The 12,249-nt window shown below is 39.6% G+C and overlaps 1 protein-coding gene and 1 pseudogene across 2 annotated transcripts in view; one reads left to right on the forward strand and one right to left on the reverse strand.

The window, feature by feature from the left end:
• Nucleotides 1-12,249, forward strand: part of LOC143955192 (uncharacterized) — a 422,346-nt gene that overhangs the window by 353,746 nt on the left and 56,351 nt on the right.
• LOC143955408 (uncharacterized) overlaps nt 825-12,249 on the reverse strand; it is a 52,600-nt pseudogene continuing 41,175 nt past the window's right edge. The window contains exons 7-11 of the transcript XR_013269804.1: nt 6,666-6,761; nt 6,401-6,544; nt 6,122-6,283; nt 5,845-5,998; nt 825-4,861 (exon numbers count right to left, since the gene is read on the reverse strand). The product of XR_013269804.1 is annotated as an uncharacterized LOC143955408 (transcript). The remainder of the gene's footprint in view (nt 4,862-5,844; nt 5,999-6,121; nt 6,284-6,400; nt 6,545-6,665; nt 6,762-12,249) is intronic.

Here is a 12,249-nt window from a genome sequence, read left to right on the forward strand (position 1 = left end):
GGCTCTATATTTAGGATGTATTGTTCTATAAACAAGAGGTTCTGGATGGACAGTTGGATAATCGGTTCTATATTTAGGATGTACCCAGTCTATAAACCAGAGGCTCTGGATGGACAGTTGGATAAATGGCTCTATATTTGGGATGTATCCAGTCTATAAACCAGAGGCTCTGGATTGACAGTTGGATAAATGGTTCTATATTTAGGATGTATCCGGTCTATAAACCAGAGGCTCTGGATGGACAGTTGGATAAATGGCTCTATATTTAGGATGTATCCGGCCTATAAACCAGAGGCTCTGGATGGACAGTTGGATAAATGGCTCTATATTTAGGATGTATCCGGTCTATAAACCAGAGGTTCTGGATGGACAGTTGGATAAATGGTTCTATATTTAGGATGTATCCAGTCTATAAACCAGAGGCTCTGGGTGGACAGTTGGATAAATGGCTCTATATTTAGGATGTATTGTTCTATAAACCAGAGGCTCTGGATGGACAGTTGGATAAATGGCTCTATATTTAGGATGTATCCGGTCTATAAACCAAAGGCTCTGGATGGACAGTTGGATAAATGGCTCTATATTTAGGATGTATTGTTCTATAAACCAGAGGCTCTGGATGGACAGTTGGATGAATGGCTCTATATTTAGGATGTATTGTTCTATAACCCAGAGGCTCTGGATGGACAGTTGGATAAATGGCTCTATATTTAGGATGTATTGTTCTATAAACCAGAGGCTCTGGATGGACAGTTAAATAAATGGCTCTATATTTAGGATGTATCCGGTCTATAAACCAGAGGCTCTGGATGGACATTTGGATAAATGGTTCTATATTTAGGATGTATTGTTTTATAAACCAGAGGCTCTGGATGGACAGTTGGATAAATGGCTCTATATTTAGGATGTATTGTTCTATAAACAAGAGGTTCTGGATGGACAGTTGGATAAATTGCTCTATATTTAGGATGTGTCTGGTTTATAAACCAGAGGCTCTGGATGGACAGCTGGATAAATGGTTCTATATTTAGGCTGTATCCGGTCACCAGAACAGCCAATGTCTTTGATCACTACCAGCTCCAGTACATCATCACCAACCAGCACCAGTGCCTCCAAGTTGCGATAGGTAGTCAGGAAATAAGATCTGTAATTATTGCCCCTTAATAGTCTGAAGGTGCTTCTTGGAATTTGGGTCTCTCTACGTGGTTAGGTTTTGAAAAAGGCAATACATAATTAGTCCAAATATTGAAAAAGTCTAACATATGCGGTATCCCCATACTTTACTTAGAATGTATTTTGGCAGGTTAGAATATTTTATTAATTGACAACTTTGTGTTAAAAAATAAATACGGTACATTTTCTTTCTGTATTTTATAAAAGCTTGTGGCAGAAAAATAAAGTCTTCAAAAGACTCATCGTGCCTCTTAAAAAAATTAGCTTGGGGTGTTTACTCTCCAAAATTTGGTCATTTTGTGGATGTTTCTTCTATCCTGGTACTTTAGAGCCTCAAGAAATGCGATAGTAGTCAGGAAATCAGGTGCAACTTTTTTGGCCCTAGAAAGCCTGAAGGTGCTCCTTGGATTTTGGACCATTCTATGTGTCTTGGCAGCAAAAAAAAAAAAGTCTCACACATGTGGTATCCCCATACTCAGGAGGAGTAAAAGCCATAACCATGTTTGTGTAAAATATTTTGTTAAAATTACAACTTTTTGAAACACAATCTAATTTTATTTAATGTCTTTATTTTCCAAAAAGATTGTGGCAAAAATTGACAGCTTCAAAAAACTCACCATACTTCTTACTAAATACTATCTACATTCTGAGTCATTTGGGGGTATTTAACCGGTTCCCATATATGCACATATACGTCGGCAGAATGTAATGGCTGGGCAAAGTAACGTACCCATACATTACATTGAATTCCCGCCGTGTGCGTACGCATGCCGAGATCTCCGTGACCGTGGTCCCATGGACTCGATCGCTGCGGGGATACCCGCAATCATGTCACGGAGCTCAAGAATGGGGAGATGCCGATGTAAACAGCATCTCCCCGTTCTGCCTAGTAACAGCACACTGATCGTCTGCTCCCTGTCATCGGGAGAAGCGATCAGTGTGGTGTCACACACAGCCACGCCCCCATACAGTTCGAAACACACCCCTAGGAACACTTAACCCCTATACTGCCACCTAGTGGTTAACCCCTTCACTGCCAGTGACATTTTTACAGTAATCAATGCAATTTTATAGCATCTATTGCTGTATTAATGCCAATGGTCCCAAAAATGTGTCAAAATTGTCCGATGTGTCCGCCATAATGTCGCAGTCACAATAAAAATCGCTAATCGCCGCCATTACTAGTAAAAAAAAAAAATGAATAAAAATGCCATAAAACTATCCCCCATTTTTTAGATGCTATAACTTTTGTGCAAACCAATCAATAAACGCTTATTGCGATTTTTTTTTTACGAAAAATATATAGAAGAATACGTATCGGCCTAAAGGGAAGAAAATGTTTTTTTATATATATTTTTGGGGTAGATTTATTATAGCAAAAAGTAAAAAATAATACGTTTTTTTTCAAATTTTTTTTTTGTTTATAGCGCAAAAAATAAAAATCTCAGAGGTGATCAAATACCACCAAAAGAAAGCTCTATTTGTGGGGAAAAAAAAGGACATGACCGCGCAATTGTCAGTTAAAGCGACGCAGTGACGAACGGCAAAAAACGCTCTGGTCAGGAAGGGGGTAAATCGGGGCTGAAGTGCTTAAACTGTCCTGGTATTTTGGGACCTCAAGAATTTTTTTCAATGAAACCTTCAAAGACTCATCATTCCTTTTAAAAATACCTTGGGGTGCTTACTCTCCAAAATGTGGCTATTCTGTAGGTGTTTCTCTTATCCTTGCACTTCAGCGCTTCAAGAAATGTGATAGGTAGTCAGGAAATCAGATGCTACATTTATGTCCCTTGAAAGCCTGAAGGTGCTCCTTGTATTTTTGGCTCCTCTATACAATTCAGCCATGAAAAAGTCACACCTGTGATATTCCCATGCTCAGAATGAGTAAAAGAACGTTCTTTGGGGTGTAATTCTAAGTATGGCCATGCTGTGTGTGATAAATAACTTGACAACTCAAATTTGAATTTCTTAATTTTCCAAAAAGATTGTGAAAAAAATGTACAGCTAAACAACAACAACAACTTACCATGCTTCTTACAAAATATTGTGAACTGTTTACCTTCCAAAAAGGGGTTGTGTGGGGGGTGTTTGTACTGTCCCGGCATTTGTGTTAGCTTGTGTGAATTCTCTGGTGTTTATTAAGTGATTTTCTGTAGCTGAAACATTTCCTGCACAATGAACATGAATATGGAGGAACGTGCGTGTGACTCTTCAGGTGTCTAACAAGGGTTCCTTTTAGAGGGAAACAATTCCCGCACTCTGAACAAGAATAAGGACGCTCATCCGTGTGAATTCTCTGGTGTTCATCAAGGTGTCCTTTCTGAATGAAAGATTTCCCGCACTCTGTACATGAATAAGGACGCTCACCCGTGTGAATTCTCTGGTGCAGCACAAGATTTCCTTTCACTGTGAAAGATTTCCCACACTCTGAACATGAATAGGGACGCACGCCTGTGTGGATTCTCTGGTGTTTATCAAGGTATCCTTTCCGAATGAAGCATTTCCCGCACTCTGAATATGAATAAGGACCCTCACCTGTGTGATTTTTCTGATGATACATAAGGCTTCCTTTCTGAGTAAAAGATTTTCCGCACTCTGAACATAAATAAGGACGCTCACCTGTGTGAATTCTCTGGTGCTCATCAAGGGTTACTTTGTGAGTGAAAGATTTTTTCGCACTCTGAACATGAATAGGGACGCTCTCTCTTGTGAATCTTCTGGTGTTGCACAAGGTCTCCTTTGTGAATGAAAGATTTCCCGCACTCTAAACATAAATAGGGGCGCTCACCTGAGTGAATCTTCTGGTGTTGCACAAGGTCTCCTTCGTGAATAAAAGATTTTCCGCACTCTAAACATGAATAGGGACGTTCACCCGTGTAAATCTTCAGGTTTGTATTGAATGAATATTTCCGTTTGAAACATTTCCCACACTCCAAACACGAATAGGGACGCTCACCCGTGTGATATCTCAGGTGTATGAGAAGTTTGGCTTTCTCAATGAAACCTTTCCCGCACTCTGAACATGAATAGGGATGCTCACCTGTGTGAATTCTATGATGGTTAAGAAGGTTATCTTTCTGAAAGAAAGATTTCCCGCACTCTGAACATGAATAGGGACGCTCACCCGTGTGAAGCTTCTAGTGTCTAATAAGATTTTTTTTCTCAGTAAAACATTTCCCACACTCTGAACATGAATAGGGACACTCACCTTTATGAAGCTTCTGGTGTCCGATGAGAGAAATTGTTACAGTAAAACATTTCCCACACTCTGAACATGAATAGGGGCGCTCATCCGTGTGAATCTTCTGGTGTTTATTAAGCCTTCTTTTCTCCGCAAAACATTTCCCACATTCTGAACATGAAAACGGACGCTCACCTGTGTGAATTTTCTGATGCTTAAGAAGGATTCCTTTCCTTAGAAAACATTTCCCGCACTCTGAACATGAATAGGGTCGCTCAGCAGTGTGACATTTCTCGTGTCTAAGAAGTTCCCTCTTTTTTGTGAAAAGTTTCCCACACACTGAACATGACAATGAACTCTCTTCTGTGTGATCTCCTTCCTGCCCTGAAGAAGATTCCTCGGGAATAGACGGATCTTTTAAAGAATTTCTACTGTGAGATCTTAGAGTCCTGGGATGTGATTTATCAGAAGGTTCCTCAGACGTATTCCGGACATTATGGTCATCTGCTGAGAAACAATTTTACAAGAAATGTTAGAAGAATTTTTGATATCTTTTATTCAGGAGTCATAGATGTTGGTCTAGTTCTAAATCTTTGCGCTCCGGAACGTGAGTGGGTGCAACCAGAACAGAAATATAAATTCAAAGTAGATAAAGAACACAATTCACCCAAATCACACCGTGCAACTATGTGCATCGATGACATCATAGTGAGGAATGGAGATGGACCTTTCATATGGTGTACAGTATCTCCTCCTCATTTGTTGGGAACATGACGTTATATTGAGGAATGGAGATGGACCTTTCATATGGTGTACAGTATCTCCTCCTCCTTTGTTGGGAACATGACGTTATATTGAGGAGTGGAGATGGACCTTTCATATGGTGTACAGTATCTCCTCCTCATTTGTTGGGAACATGACGTTATATTGAGGAATGGAGATGGACCTTTCATATGGTGTACAGTATCTCCTCCTCATTTGTTGGGAACATGACGTTATATTGAGGAATGGAGATGGACCTTTCATATGGTGTACAGTATCTCCTCCTCATTTGTTGGGAACATGACATTATATTGAGGAATGGAGATGGACCTTTCATATGGTGTACAGTATCTCCTCCTCATTTGTTGGGAACATGACGTTATATTGAGGAATGGAGATGGACCTTTCATATGGTGTACAGTATCTCCTCCTCATTTGTTGGGAACATGACGTCATATTGAGGAATGGAGATGGACCTTTCATATGGTGTACAGTATCTCCTCCTCATTTGTTTCTTTTAACCTGAAGAAAATTAGGCCAAGCTTTATATGGCTATTCTGCCTTCCTCTGGATTAACTACCACATTTAGATTTTTTTGTTTTTCTCTTGGGTGAATTCAAAGGACATATACATTTCCTCAACTTATCTAACAATTTAACTACTACTTCATACTCATAGAAGTAAAACATAAATGTGAATTGTTTCTATAATCGGTGTTTATGACTTACTTGTGTCCTCATGTAGAGAAGATTCCTCCTGTTTACTTCCCATAATCATCTCCTCCTCCTCCATAGACTGCTGATCTCCACTCACCAACCTCTCTTCTTCTTCATCTTCCTCTTCCCGTTTAATCTCAGCTTTGATGTCTTTCCGTTCTTCATTCTGAATTACCAGAGATAATAAAATATAACACCTGGAAACACAGCTGCCAATAATAAGAGATTACATAGAAGAATGTTCTCTCATATAATTATTTTTTAGTTCTTTGTGCCCAGTCCCACCTACCTGATCTCCCGATCGACCATTCTCTGTATAGTGGTGATCTTCCTGTGTAGAATTGTGGGAATCCAGAGGACAACCCTCCTCCATAGACTGCTGATCTCCACTCACCAACCTCTCTTCTTCTTCCTTTTTAATCTCAACTTTCATGTCTTTCAGTTCTTCACCCTAAACCCCAAAGATAAGAGAGTACATTTGTAAAAAAATGAACAATAAGTTACACAGAATAGAGGCATCTTATAGCTTTCAGTCTATTTTCAGGTCTGCATGCTCAGTCCCATCTACCTGATGATGTTGAGGGATGTTCTGATGTTCCTGTGTGGAATTCCAGGAAGACAGAGGACCGTCTTCCTCCATAGACTGCTGATCTTCACTCATCGCCATCTCTTCTTTTTCCTCTTTAATGTCAGCTTTGATATTTTCCAGCTCCTTATGTTAAACCCCAAGGATGACAGAATACAAATGTAAAATTTGAAAAAGAGATTGCATAAAAGAATGTTCTCTCATAGCTTATAATTATTTTTGAGCTCTACATGCTCAGTCCACCTACCTGATGATGGTGGGGGATGGTGTGATCTTCCTGTGTGTAATCCCAGGAATACAGAGGATGGGGACATCTCTCTGGTGGGTTCCCATTACTGGATCCATCTGTAGGAAACACACACACTGACTGAATACATTGTTTCTATGTGTTTATCAGGTGATGAGGGATCTAGGTGGAGCCTCCGTACTGCTCTCTCCTTTACAATAAAGTCTCCTCTTACCCGGTGATATGAGTGGCGGCTGATTCTCCATCATGACGTCCTTGTAGAGATCCTTGTGTCCTTCTAAATACTCCCACTCCTCCATGGAGAAATAGACAGTAATATCCTGACACCTTCTAAGAACATAAGACGTCACAGTGACTATGGAGGAAGAGGACAGACATGATGGGGGATTACTGGGTGTAAGTATAAAATAATATCGTATTACCTCCTCTGCTGCCAGTCACAGGAATATCTCCCTCTACTTCCTCTAAGTTTTCCTTTCACCCGAAACTTCCTGTCTGTAGATGACATCACTTCCTGTCTGCATCTGTTTTCACTTCCTGTCGGTAGAGGGCATCACTTCCTGTCTGTATCTGCTTTCACTTCCTGTGTGTAGAGAACACCACTTCCTGTCTCTTTGTTCCACTGAGAAGAAGCGAGATCACCATCTTGTAGAGAAAATACAAACTGCAGCCTGTGTGTTTAAATACTTTGACAGCTGCTTCTTGGCATCGTGCAAATAAAAGAGATTAAACGCACTGACATAAACCAACTAAAATGGTACGAAAAAGGCTGCTTGCAAAAACAGTCAGATATCCTGTATGGTAAATAAAACAAAAAATATTGTAACGCTTGTGGATTAGCAAAATAAGTCTGTGAAATGGTGAACAACGATAAACAAAATGTATCAAACAAAATAGTCCGAAGAAATAAATATCCCCAAAAATTTGTAGTTCATAAAACCGTGCAAAGTAATATGTCTGAAGATATGAGTAATCAAATTCCACCACGTGATCCACCACCCAGTGTAAGATGGACTCTTTCCAATGTTGCAGGACTCTACTACGGAGTCAAATGCGCTCAGTATGGTAAATCATCATCAATCAGACATCACAACATAAAGTGTCCAGTGCTTCAAGTATATCTCAGTGGGTGTAGGGTCGAAGATATACTCTGTGGATATAAAATGCAAGAAACATCCACATAGCGTAAAACCGCAAACACACTTTAATATAACAAGAAGGGATAAAAGACACTCACATTTCATAAATTAAAACAAGCGTAAAACAGTCAATCCAAGGAAGATAGACTATGCATAGTAGTATATCCGTTTGTGCACACATTAAAGACCAGCGTGGCAACAGCACGTACGTATGCTGCACCCTACATTTTTCATCACAACTGACATCATCAGGGGCATGGTCACAATTGACATCATCAGGGGCATGTCACAACTGACGTCATCAGGGGCATGGTCACAACTGACGTCATCAGGGGCATGGTCACAACTGACGTCATCAGGGGCATGGTCACAACTGATGTCATCAGGGGCATGGTTATAACTGACGTCATCGGGGGCATGGCCACAACTAATGTCATCGGGGGCATGGTCACAACTGACGTCATCAGGGGCATGGTCAAAACTGACATCATCAGGGGCAGTCACAACTGATGTAATCAGGGGCATGGTTATAATTGACTTCATCGGGGGCATGGTCACAAGTGACGTCATCAGGGGCATGGTTATAACTGAAGTCTTCGGGGCATGGTCACAACTGACGTCATCGGGGGATAAAAGACACTCACATTTCATAAATTAAAACAAGCGTAAAACAGTCAATCCAAGGAAGATAGACTATGCATAGTAGTAGATCCGTTTGTGCACACATCAAAGACCAGCGTGGCAACAGCACGTACGTATGCTGCACCCTACATTTTTCATCACAACTGACATCATCAGGGGCATGGTCACAATTGACATCATCAGGGGCATGGTCACAACTGAAGTCATCAGGGGCATGGTCACAACTGACGTCATCAGGGGCATGGTTATAACTGACGTCATTGGGGGCATGGCCACAACTAATGTCATCGGGGGCATGGTCACAACTGACATCATCAGGGGCATGGTTATAACTGAAGTCATCGGGGGCAAGGTCACAACTGACGTTATGCCCCCGATGCTTATTAGTAACATATGCAAATAAACAGTCAATGAAAAACATAATTTAAAAAAAAATATTGTTTGACTCTACAGTGAATAAGTTAATGAAAAAAAACAAAACAAAATGTTTTTATTATTTCTTATGGCTATGTTAATTGGCACTCCCGTCAAATGCATTTTATGTTGAGTTTGCTCTTTCTTATCCAAAGATTCTATGTTTATGATTATTTGAAAGAGTAGCACCACCCTCGATTTCCACTTCTGTTTTTGTCACTTGTGCTTTATACAACATTGTTACTTCAATAAACATATTGAAATATAAAAAAAATGTATTGTGTCCTAAAATTCATGATACATGAAGCATGAAGAACACAACATTGTTTTGCAAAAACTATATCCCAAAATGAAGCCAGTTACTTAGTTTGGGGGAAAAGTCTTTGGCACTAAGGCTGCATTCACACCTGAGCGTAGTGTTTTCAAGCGTTTTTTGCTGCGTTTTTTACCGCGATTTGCGGTGTTTTTTACCGCGATTCGCTGTGTTTTTTACCGCGTTTTTTACCGCGATTTGCCGTGAATTTGTGCAGGGCAAAAGGTCACCAATGTTAAAAGAAGAAAAACGCCCAAATCAGCCCGATTAGCGCGACAAAAAAGGGTCTGGAACTTGTTTGAGCTTCAGGCGTAGGGCTTCAGGCTCTGGATGGACAGTTGGATAAATGGTTCTATATTTAGGATGTATCCGGTCTATAAACCAGAGACTCTGAATGGACAGTTGGATAAATGGTTCTATATTTAGGATGTATCTGGTCTATAAACCAGAGGCTCTGGATGGACAGTTGGATAAATGGCTCTATATTTAAGATGTATCCAGTCTATAAACCAGAGACTCTGAATGGACAGTTGGATAAATGGTTCTATATTTAGGATGTATCCGGTCTATAAACCAGAGGCTCTGAATGGACAGTTGGATAAATGGTTCTATATTTAGGATGTATCTGGTCTATAAACCAGAGGCTCTGGATGGACAGTTGGATAAATGGTTCTATATTTAAGATGTATCCAGTCTATAAACCAGAGACTCTGAATGGACAGTTGGATAAATGGTTCTATATTTAGGATGTATCCGGTCTATAAACCAGAGACTCTGAATGGACAGTTGGATAAATGGTTCTATATTTAGGATGTATCCGGTCTATAAACCAGAGGCTCTGGATGGACAGTTGGATAAATTGTTCTATATTTAAGATGTATCCGGTCTATAAACCAGAGACTCTGAATGGACAGTTGGATAAATGGTTCTATATTTAGGATGTATCCGGTCTATAAACCAGAGGCCCTGGATGGACAGTTGGCTAAATGGTTCTATATTTAGGATGTATCTGGTCTATAAACCAGAGGTTCTGGATGGAGAGTTGGATAAATGGTTCTATATTTAGGATGTATCCGGTCTATAAACCAGAGACTCTGAATGGACAGTTGGATAAATGGTTCTATATTTAGGATGTATCCGGTCTATAAACCAGAGGCTCTGGATGGACAGTTGGATAAATGGTTCTATATTTAGGATGTATCCGGTCTATAAACCAGAGGTTCTGGATGGAGAGTTGGATAAATGGTTCTATATTTAGGATGTATCCGGTCTATAAGCCAGAGGTTCTGGATGGACAGTTGGGTAAATGGTTCTATATTTAGGATGTATCCGGTCTATAAACCAGAGGCTCTGGATGGACAGTTGGATAAATGGTTCTAAATTTAGGATGTATCCGGTCTATAAACCAGAGGCTCTGTATGGACAGTTGGATAAATGGTTCTATATTTAGGATGTATCCGGCCTATAAACCAGAGGCTCTGGATGGGCAGTTGGATAAATGGTTCTATATTTAGGATGTATCTGGTCTATAAACCAGAGGTTCTGGATGGACAGTTGGATAAATGAATGATAAAAAATTATTCCAGAGAACTGCTGCGCCCACCGAAATGGATCAAACCGTATCCACTTGGTATAAAAGTAAGGGGTATATTGGTGTCGCGCTGCTCTAACATTAAAGGGGTTGTAAAGGTTTGTTTTTTATTTTCTAAATAGGTTCCTTTAAGCTTGTGCATTGTTGTTTCACTTACCTTTTCCTTCAATTTCCCTTCTAAATGTTTTTTTTTCTTTGTGTGAATTTCTCACTTCCTGTTTCTCCTCAGTAAACTTCACACCATCATCAGAGCGGTGTTTAGTCAGCCAGAACAGCTTACTGAGGAGGAACAGGAAGTGAGAAATTCAGACAAAGAAAACTAAGAAAAAAAACATTTAGAAGGGAAATGATAGGAAAAGGTAAGTGAACCAACAATGCACTAGCTTAAAGGAACCTATTTAGAAAATAAAAAACAAACCTTTACAACCCCTTTAAATTATTGGTCCAGGGAGTTTATCTTTCTCCCTCCGCTGCCTATCTATGTGAGAAGATTATCTCAGATAATAATAAAACAATGTACTGGTTATTAAAAAATTCCAAAATAATCAATCAGTTAGTGGCCATTTGTCAAAGGTAGATAGGTAAACATAAATATACTAAAAACACCATTTAAAGTGCAAATTCATTCAATATGGTTCCAAATCAAACACAAATAAACTGACCATAAAGTGCTGAGTGCTTGCTTAACAAAAATGTGCAAATAAATAAACACACTACAGAGGTAGCCCAAAAAATATAACATTAAAAGTGAATAATAATAGTAAATATCGGAAGATCTGCACGTGAAAAATTACAACCTCAGAACAGTGTGTTAATAAAGTGCAAAAAAAGGAAAAATAGTAAACGCACTACAGAGACAGCTGAAACATGTGTGAAACAAATCACTGCAACCTCTGTGAGTTAAATGTCCATACTTATTTAAGATCTTTCTGACTAAAAATATAAATATATAAATGTTCAATTCATAACTGATGTGAAGAGACAATCTCCTTTAAGTGCAAGTGGTTTTCTGTGCAAACTTGTGCAAATTCAAATAAGGTGACAGCTTCCCGGTGTTCTATCCCTCTGTGACCACACACTTTGGTAGGCAATGGCCCCTTACTTTATGGTAAGGAGAGAATCGCATGTAAACATAGGTCCCTTTAAGACTCTTCTCCCCAGGTCCACAAAATTGACTTCTCCTTTAAATTCTTTGTAGCTCCGTGGGACCCATCAAATCAATAAAAAGGGGTACCATAGTGTAGTGATTTGTAAAATATATAAATTTTATTAAATGTTATCACACAGGGTACTCACAAAATGTTAGGTTAAAAACAGCCCTTATCCAAACGAGCAGCGAGCTCATGCTTGTGTACATCAAAGTTGAGCGTCTTTCCCGTCCCTACGCGTGACGTCACACCACGTGACTTCATCAGGGGATTCCCTGATATACTCTCTTTACAAATCTCATACTGTCCCAATATGGTGAATAGTCAAGCACACATA

The sequence above is a fragment of the Lithobates pipiens genome, unplaced genomic scaffold (assembly GCF_037356315.1).
Source record: "Lithobates pipiens isolate NorthernLeopardFrog02 unplaced genomic scaffold, aLitPip1_a1.2 Scaffold_35, whole genome shotgun sequence".
Classification (NCBI taxonomy): Eukaryota; Metazoa; Chordata; class Amphibia; order Anura; family Ranidae; genus Lithobates; species Lithobates pipiens.